The 10,611-nt window shown below is 41.1% G+C and overlaps 1 protein-coding gene across 1 annotated transcript in view; it reads left to right on the forward strand.

Annotated features, from left to right (window-relative positions):
• LOC101984685 (nuclear body protein SP140-like) overlaps positions 1–10,611 on the forward strand; it is a 93,317-nt gene that overhangs the window by 47,134 nt on the left and 35,572 nt on the right. The window lies entirely within an intron of this gene.

Here is a 10,611-nt window from a genome sequence, read left to right on the forward strand (position 1 = left end):
CATCCTACCATGTGTTAGCACATGTTCTCATCCTACCATGTGTTAGCACGTGTTCTCATGTTCTCATCCTACCATGTGTTAGCACGTGTTCTCATACTACCATGTATTTCACCACGTGTTCTTATCCTAACATGTGTTAGCATGTATTCTCATGTTCTCATCCTACTGTGTGTTCTACCACGTGTTCTCATCCTACCATGTGTTTCACCACGTATTCTCATTTACACTAAGATGAGGAAAGGAGACAGAGATCCAGATCTCTGGGGTCCCTGGCACAGGGTCTGGAGTGGCAGTGGGCATGGCTGGCTGTGAATGAAAGAAAAAGAGCAAATACGAGAAGAGACAGTGTCTATAAAAGGCAGTGTGTGGAAAGAACATGTCCCAGCCTGTATCCCAAGTGCAGGTAGAGCTCAGGAGGAACAGGCCAGGCTTCATGCATAAATCCTAGGTCTGGATTGCTCCACTTCCTACAGATAGTTGCCTGCAGAGCAAGTAGGTCCTCATGCCTCATGAATTCCCTAAGGTCACTGTGAAGGGCGCCATCAGGAATCCCATTTGGCTAGGACCAAAACCATCACCACTGAACAATTCACAGGGTATTTTTCCTTGGTCACCTTGGATGGTTTTCAAGCATAGGTAAACCATTTGTATTAATCGGGGTTCTCTAGAGTCACAGAACTTATAGAAGGAATCCCTCTATTCACACACACACACACACACACACACACACACACAAAAATATTTAATATATATAATTTATTGGAATAACTTAAGGGCTGCAATACAACTAACCCAACCAAGGTTTGTTGTGAATGGAAAATCCAAGAATCTAGCAATTGTTCAGTCCCATGAGGCTGGTGTCTCAGCTGGTCCTCTGTACATGCTGGAACCCTGAAGAAGTAGGCTCCACTCCATTGCCAATGAAGGGATGGATGTGCTGACAAGGCAAGGGCAAGCAGGTAAAGAAGAACCAACCCTTCTTTCTTCCACGTCCTTGTATAGGCTTCCAGCAGAGGGTTTGGACCAGATTATAGGTGTGTCTTCCCGCCTCAAGGTCTGGATTAAAGGTGTGTGTCATTCCACCTCAAGATCCAGATCTAAGGCATTCTGTCTTCCTGCCACAATATCTGGATCAGAGATGTGCCTCCATTTCTGGATTGTAGTTCATTCCAGATATAGTCAACTTGACAACAAAGAATAGTTATCAAAATCCACCTCCTGTCAACTGGACACACAGTTGTATCTCCTATGTCATGATTAATTTCCAAATAAAAACAATAACAAGATCATCATAATGCCTAAACATAATATAACTATGCCATGTACACTCACAAGCACATTATATGTTAACCTGTCTGCTTGTTTGTTCTTGGCTGCTCAGCCCCAAAATAACCACACAGAAACTGTATTAATTATGACACTGCTTGGCCTATTAGCTTATGCATATTTATAGCTCATTCTTATATCTTAGATTAACCAATTTCTATTATTTTATATTTTACCATGAGGTTCATGGCCTACCAGCAAGGTTCCAGCTGGCAGCTCGTGTCTTTCCCCTCTGGCTGCTCCATGATGTCTCTCTGACCCTGCCTTCTTTCTCCCAGCATTCAGTTTAGTTTTCCCTGACTAGCTCTGTTCTGTCCTGCAATAAGCCCAAAGCAGTTTCTTTATTCATTAAGCAATAAAAGCAAAACATAAACAGAAGGACTTCCTACACCATTTCCCTTTTTCTGTTTAAATGAAAAGGACGGTTTTAACTTTAGCATAGTAAACTTACATATAGCAAAACAGTTATCAAGCAAGAATTATAGTTACAATATTTATATCTACTTTATCGCTTGTCATAACCAAGGAAAACTATAATTATAACTATCTACTTTTCAACTTCATCAAAGACTCCAGAAGGATATAATATTATCTAAGTTAACAGGAAGCATATTGTAAGCAACTTACAAAACTCTAGAATTGACAGAGACATCTTACTACCTGGACAGTCACCCAAAATTTTTCTGTACTGTTGGGGCATCCATCTTCAGTCTACAGGTCCATAGTATACAGCAGACTTTTCCATAAAACAGGAAATTTCAAAGACAGTTCCACCTATATTGGCAGTTTGTCAGTCACTTTCTTTTGTGTCCTGCAGAATGTCTGGCAGACTCTTTCACGAAGCAGGAACCCCGAAGGACTGTCTCACCTTCTTTAGGCATCTCCAGCAGTCATTTCTCTGTGGATCCTGCAGCCCAGTTTATGCAGCATAACATTAAGCAGTCCAGGCAAGAGCAGTTTCTTGCCCAAATGGCTAACAAACTCCATAAGGAGCCTCTTTGATGCCCATCATCCTCTTGAAGTAGATTGGTGCTGCCAGAAGCAGATGAGTTTCGTTGTCATGAGATGTCTTAAGTTAATAATTTAAATATTTTAAATGTCATTTTCTGAAGGTCTCTGAAAGATTTAAAGAAAACCTATCTAACTGAAATAGATCTCTATATATCTAAAAAACCTAACATGACTATAAGTTTGACTACTATAGATGGTTATCTATTAACCTTTATTTCTTAATTATGTATTACATTTTCTTTTTTTATGTATTACATTTTCAAATGAGCTGCAAAACACAATACTTTAATCAAGAACAGAAATATATATACATATATAACAAAATTGATTTTAAATTTGTGTCAAAATTGATTTTAAATTTGTATCAATATGCATCTGTATAGCAAACCAGGTCCTAATTGCACCTAATATGACATAACTATCCCTCATATAACCACAAACAAATTTTAAATTCAGAATAGGTGGCAATGTCCCTCAGGGGACAATCCATTAGTATTCTCTTAGTTGTTACAACATATGATAAGGATACTGAAAGAACAAATATCTGCACAAATACATTCTTAGCAAAATACAACAGAAGCACTTGTGTTGGTTATAATCTTCATTTCTGCAACTGATCACGTGGCCTTAGATGGTCTTTAGATCTGTTTTCCTCTACTACCTATTCTGTATTTCCTCCACCCGAGGAAAGCATGACAACAGATCTTAGCTCTTTTTACCAGAAAAATGATCCATACTTTTATTCCTGATGGGTCTGTGCTCTTTGTCATCTTGCCTGGATTAGGTTGCTATAATTTTCCATTAACTTTAATCATAGGCTACGGTAGCACTAAGAGATGCCCTAAAGTATCTCCTCTCCAGACATAATCCTTCTTACTGCCTCGGTGAACAGAAGCCCATGTTGTTGAGCCCAGGCATAACCTCATCTCAGTTATCATGGCCTCTTCATTCAAGGGCCCATTGAGCAATGACAGGAATATCTTGGGAAAGAGACTAACCACTACCTGATAATTGAACTCCTCCTTAGCTAAAGTCACTTTCTGATGGGCATTTACATGGGACACAAGTATCTTTGCATCCTTTGCCCATTTGGAGAGCTCTATCCACATACTTCTTCCCTAGATGTCTTTCTCACCAGTTTTCCAATCACGCTCTTTCCAAGTCCCTGAGTATTCATTGGCTACAGCCCATGAGTCAGTGAACAACTGCACATCTGGCCATCTCTCCAAACAAATTGCAGTAGCATGTGTACTGCCTGAAGTTCTGCCCACTGTGAAAATTTTCCTTTACTAGTATCTTTCAGGGTTTGTTGCAAGGAGGGCCCCCTTGTTCATCCCAGCTGCCCAGAACTGAAATAACCACACAGAAACTGTATTAATTAAATCACTGCTTGGCCCATTTACTCTAGATTCTTATTGGCTAACTCTTACATCTTAATTTAACCCATTTCTATTAATCATGTATCACCATGAGGTCATGGCCTATCAGCAAAATTTCAGCATGTCTATCTCCAGTGGCGGATCCATGGCGTTCCTTGACTCTGCCCTTCTTTCTTCCAGAATTCAGTCCAGTCCTCTCCACCTACCTAAGTTCCGTCCTACAACAGGTCAAGGCAGTTTCTTTATTCATTAATGGTAATCACAGCACACAGAGGGGACTCCCACATCAAGGGTTGTTCCAGGAAGGGGTTGTAATGCTGCAGCTGCCCCCTTCTGGTTAGTGCCTGCATAATATGCAGAACCATCAATAAACCAGACCCTAGTCTTTTCTTTTTCAGTCAGCTGATCATAGGCAACCCCTATAAGGCTATAGGTGCATGCTTGGCAGCAGACGGCATTATAACAGGAATAGAAACCATAGGCATTTGGGCAACTTGTTCTTCTCTTTTTTTCAAGACAGGGTTTCTCTGTGTAACAGCCCTCACCATCCTGGAACTAACTCTGTAGACCAAACTGGCCTTGAAATCACAGAGTTCTACCTGCCTCTGCCTCTGCCTCCCAAGTGCTGGGATTAAAGGCATACACCGCCACCACCACCCAGCTACAACTTCTTTATGGAACTTGCTTGTGCCTTCAAGACCTGTTCAGGTGCAATCACGTATATACTACTTCCATTTGATAACAGATTGCTCCTGTGAACCTCCTACTTTATGACTTGATGGGTTCAATAACACTCACCTCATGATGAGAATTTCAAGCCACATGGTAACTTGGTGGCCCATTGTCAAATGTTCAGTCTCCACGAAGGCCTAACGGCAGGCCAAAAGCTTTCCTTCAAAGGGAGAATAGTTGTCTGCAGATGATGGTAGAACCTTGTTCCAAAATCCCAAAGGTCTTCTGTGATTCATCTATAGGGATCTGCCAAAGGCTCCAAACAACATCCCTCTCTGCCACTGACACCTCAAGTACCATAGGGTCTGCTGGATCATAAGGTCCAAGTGATAGAGCATCCCAGACCTACTGAAGAGCCTTCTCCTCTTCCAGGCCACCCACAAAGACAGCAACTTCCTGAGGCACTTGGTATATGGGCTGAAGTAACACACCCAAGGATCTGGATCTTCAGGATCCAGATAGGCCCACTAAATGTCATGCTTCTTTCTTGATGGTGGGAGGAACCAGGTGCAATAACTTATCCTTCACCTTAGAAGGAATATCTTCGCATGCCTCACACTACTGAATTTCTAACAATTTCATTGAGGTAGAATTGAATTTTGGCTGGATTTATTTCCCATCCTCTAGCACACATATGTTACCAATGAGTTCAAAGTGGTTCCTGCTCACTGGTCCAATTATTATAATGTTGTCAATATAGTACACCTGTGTGATATTTTTTGGAAGAGACAGACAAACAAGATCCCTTCTAACTAAGTTATGTCACAGGGCAGCAGAGTTATTACATCCCTGAGGTAAACTGTGAAGTTATACTGTTGGTCTTGCTAACTGAAAGCAAATTGCTTCTGGTTGTCCTAATTGACAGGTACCAAGGAAAAGGCATTATAGGTGTCTTATTGGGGTTCTTTCTCAGGGGAATCTGGTTACTCTTTCATTAAAGATGTTCTGGATCTGCAAAGTAGCTCAAGTGTAGAAACTGATTCACTGGCCTGTTGAAGGAAGGTCGCTTGTTCGTCCTGGTTGCCCAGAACTGAAATAATCACACAGAAACCATATTATTTAAATCACTGCTTGGCCCATTAGCTCTAGCTTCTTATTTGCTAACTCTTACATCTTAATTTAACCCATTTTTAGTAATCTGTGTAACACCACAAGGTCATGGCCTGCCAGCAAAGTTTCAGTGTGTCTGTCTCTGGCAGAGGCTCATGGCTTCTCTATTGACTCCTCCTTCTTTCTCCTAGCATTCAGTTTAGTTTTCCCCACCTACCTAACTTCTGCCCTGCTATAGGTTCAAAGCAGTTTCTTTATTCATCAATGATAATCACAGCATACATAGGGAAATCTCATATCACTGGCCAGGATTGCCTTTTGCCATGACCCAGTGTAGCCTTCCTTTTAAATATTTAAGGATTTTTTGACTTAAAGAGGTCAAACAGAACTGCAGTAGGTTTCTTATCTGTTTCATGCCTGGAAGCACCATGATTGATTAGCCAGTACCAAAGGTCCATATGAGTAATGCCACTGTAAAACTCACTGTAAAGCTGTGCTGACCATTATAGGTTCAGCCATTGTGAACATTGTTTTGTCTATACTGCCCATTGTGATAGCTATAGTCACCTGGCAATAGTCTCTGAAGACTCAGTGCTGTGAACTGTTCCAATTAAACTCATTGCATTTAATTTGTTCAGTTGAGCAGCAGCATCTCCAACCCGAAGGTCTGGTACCAAAAAAAAAAAAAAAGGGTGACAACAAAACTCTTCAAATGCGCTGATGCCCCTCCCACCATTTTGCATCTTATAGGATTTTGTGAGGGGCATATCTTCTGGGCCTTTCCATTGTGGAGGATTAGGTTCCTCACAGTGGACCCATCTTGGCATTGTAGTTTCCCCGAGCCTTAAAATCCCTTCATCAACACTAAGCCAAGGGATATCAGTCATCTCCAACTCCTCTTCAGTAGGCCAGCTTTTGATAAATGCTGCAGTCAACCATTCAAACAAGCTTTTGACACCTATATTATTTTGTGCGAGATTCCATATTAAACCTAGAATCTCCACTCAGTGGGCCCCTACCAATAAAGTCAGCTAGATCCAGTTTTATGTTCCTTCCACCATTATCCCACACCTTTAAGATCCATATCCATACATATTCCCAAGATTCCTGCTTGAATGAATTAGCAAAATCCGTAAGCTCCTTAGTAGTGTAGCACATTTTTTTCATAGACTACACTTTCTATATCTGCTCTAGGAGTCTTCTTTGCCTTGAGTCTGGTTGTAGGACTAGAGGCAATTACTGGTAGGCCTTGAGGGACATCAGTATTGTCTTTCTTGGCATTTCAGAGAAAGTCCCTGCTGGTTTAGCAGACAATGAAGGACTTATTACCTCAGTAAAAGGTGAAAGGGTGGGGTTGAGAGTATACTCCTTCAGGTGAGATAAACCCTTGAGAATCTGAGGGTTCAAAGTTTTCAGCTTCAGTAGAGTCCTCCCACACATCTCCACCCCAAGACATAGGATCCCATTCTTTACCAATTGACGTCTTTACTTTCTATGCTGACCCTCTGAGACTGAGACTTGAATTCAGGCTCTAATTCAGGCAACCTTGTAATAAGAGATTCAGTTTGCCCACAACTTGAACTCTGTGGCTACTGGCAGAAAGATTCTTTTCCATGGCACACACAGAAACTTTTAGACTATTTATTCACATCTGGAGCAGGTCAGCTTTAAATTCATTGTCCTTCACTGTATTCTGAAATTGGTTAATTTTATCATGGAGCTCATTCCTATTCTCTTATCAGTTTATCCAGGGATGCAAAGAGCAACCAACCAGCAGCATCATTTATCTTATTTTTTCCCAAACTGTCCAAAGTTTCATACATAGGGTCACCAAATCCTTTGACACTCAAAATTGTTTAATCTAGATAGCTAAGAACATTTATATTTTTAAGTTTGTAATACAGTTCACGCTATGGGCTTTCAGTACTTTCTGAGTTCCCCAGGAGATGGAGTGCCTGTGGAGATGTTAACCTATTCCAGATACTTAGAAGATTCATCTTTCTACTTCTCTTCTTGTGGAACCACTTTGGTACCAAAATCTGTATTAGTCAGGGTTCTCTAGAGTCATAGAATTCATGGAAAGAATCTATCTATCTATCTATCTGTCTGTCTGTCTGTCTGTCTATCTATCTATCTACCTATCCATCCGTATCATCATATATATATTTATCATCTATATGTCCGTCTGCTTATCTATCTATCTACACATAAAGGGACTTTATTGGAATGACTTACTGACTGCAGTCTACCTAATTCAGCATGGGCTAGTTGTGAATGGAAAGTCCAAGAATCTAGTAGCTGCACAGTCCCATGAGGCTGGATATCTCAGCTGGTCCTTTGTATATACTAGAACCTCAAAGAAGTAGTTTCCAGTGCCAGTGAAGGAATAGATGTGCTAGCAAGGTAAGGGCAAGCAAGAAAAGAAGAATGAATGATTTCTTCCTTCTTCCATTGTCCTTACATAGGCTTCCAACAGAAGCTGTGGCCCAGATTAAAGATGTATGTTGGCCTCAAGATTTGAAATAAATGTCATTGTGGCTCAAAATCCTGATCAAAGGCATGTTGTCTTCCTGCCTCAAGATTCAAATCACAGATATGTTCTCCATTTCTGGACTGTAGTTCATCTCAGACATGGTCAAGTTGCCAACCAAGAATAGTCTCCGTAATCCTTCCAGTCCTGTCAATGTTCTGCGCTCACCAGCATTTTTGTATTTTGCGGATCTTGGTAAACAAAACAAAATTTTAAATAAACTTAATAATTAGTGTTCTGCGGACAGGGAACTGGATGGATTTGGGAAGTGAGAGGTAGCAGAGAAGCAGGATCTGAGGTGTATGGAGAACGTTTTTAAAATGGAAATGTCAAAGAAAGAGAAGGGCACAGTAGGACAATGGCTACAGTTTAAAGGGATGAGTGCATCTAGGTGCCGCTAGGGGGTCCCAGAGGAGACATTGCTGAACATTAGGACATGTAGGGGTACAGAGGAGAGATGGGACACCCTAAAACTGAGGACACAAAGGGAAACCTGCAGCTGGAGAGTGAGTCTGATCATATGGATGGCCAAGAATGGAAATCTAAGGAACTCCAACCTTGTGTCTGAAGGAGGAAGGAGAAGGAGAAGGATCCAGGAAGGAAAGTGGTCCAGTAGTTTGGGTGATAGAGCAAAACCAACAAGACTGATGCCTCAGGTCAGGCTTCTCCTAAAGGCAGAGATGGTGGAGGGCACAGAATGGTTGATCCTCTCAACTTGCCTATTTCTTTTCTTCCCATCACTCATTCAGTGGTGGACCAGTCCTCAGGCCAGTCTCATATTTGTCCCTCAGACAGCCACAAGAAGAAAAATTTTCCCAACAGCCCATGGACTACATGGGAGATTTTTCTTTCACTTCTCCTGTCCTTCCCTCTCTTCTTTCTTAATTATTTTTTGAGATAGGATCTCATGTGGGCTCAAATGACTTCAAACTCACTATGTAGCCAAGCATGGCCTTGAACTCCTGATCCTCCTGTCTCAACTTTCCAGTGCCTAGATTCCTGGAATGCTCCATCATGTCTGACGCAGGAGTTTTCTATGTGGGCATAGAGTCACTACTCAGTTTTCCACCTGTCACCATTCTTCCTGAAGGTGGCACCAGTAACCCATATGCTCCTGTACACAAGCACTCAGACATTTTCTGGTTCCTGTGTTGACACTGACCAATAGGAAAGCCCCACCAGCTTCCCAAGGGAGGTTGTGAGGGAAGAAGGTAAGCCAGGCCATGGTGGTCAGGAGAATCTTGCAGCCTGACTGACTATTAGTCACAGTACTTCTTTGTTTATGCAGAATTTAGTAATCAGGCATATATTCATGTTGTTCCAAAGCAGAGCATATCATATTTGTTTTGAGACATGTGTTTTAGTTTCCTTTGCTCATCTTTTAGTCATCATTCATAGACAAAACAGAGTTATCATTTCCATTTATTATCTCTCATATTTTGACATCATTAAAGAACAGTTATTTTTATTCATTAACCATATAATTCAATTTTTAAGAATCTAGAGGCATCCCAAGAAAAGTCTTCAGGCCCAAACTGCTGCAAGTATTATTCAAATTCTGGTATAATACAATGTTTATATTTTATATTTCTATATTTGTCTATATGTCTAATCCTGGCATTTGGTTGTTCCTTGGTCACACTACACCACAGTGACTCTGTATGTGCGAACTTTTCTAAGAAAGGAGATCCTGACATTTCATTCTTTTTATCAACACTTTAGTCCATACTTTGACAATCAATATAACTGCAGATAATCTAAGTTTATTGCTGTATATGCCATGTAATTGTCTGAGTGTACAGTGGGAAGAGGCTTGCAATCTGATCTGTGGCCCAGATCACTCCTCTAGCCCACCAAATTTTGTTGACCTTTTTAAGGTTACTTTGTTTTGGTTATCTTGGTCCCGAGTAACTACAGGGACAGATGCTTCAACAATATCTCATATCCTCATAAAGAGACCTCTGGGTTTTTTTCTGTACATCACAACCTCAAGGAAGACCTTGGAGGTAGATAAGGATATCTCCTTAAAAGCAGGAGAGGTAGTATGTTCAAGACTTTCCTGGGGAAGTTTAGAAGCAGTACTCTTGGGAGAAGGCATAAATGATTCATAAAATATTTTTCATCAATCCAATATCCCCAATATGTGTTGTCTGAGGTTTTCCATCCTGCCCAATTCCCCCAGTCATTAAGCCCCAAAGAAATCACACAGAGATTTACATTAGTTATAAACTGATTGACCTAGTATCTCAGACTTCTTATTTACTTATTCTTATAACTTATATTAGCCATTATTCATGTCTATGTTAGCCACGTGGCTTGGTACCTTATTCAGTGAGGCAGTCACATCTTGCTTCTTCTGTGGCTGTGTCACAACTGCAGACTAGGATTTCTTTCTTCCCAGAATTCTCCTGTTCTCATTGACCTACCTGTACTGTCTGTCTGGTTGTCCCACCTATACTTCCTGCCTGGCTACTGGCCAATCAGTGTTTAATTAAAATATAATTGACAGCCGGGCGGTGGTGGCACACGCCTTTAATCCCAGCACTCGGGAGGCAGAGGCAGGTGGATCTCTGTGAGTTCGAG

This window comes from Microtus ochrogaster, linkage group LG4 (assembly GCF_000317375.1).
Source record: "Microtus ochrogaster isolate Prairie Vole_2 linkage group LG4, MicOch1.0, whole genome shotgun sequence".
In the NCBI taxonomy this organism is placed as follows: Eukaryota; Metazoa; Chordata; class Mammalia; order Rodentia; family Cricetidae; genus Microtus; species Microtus ochrogaster.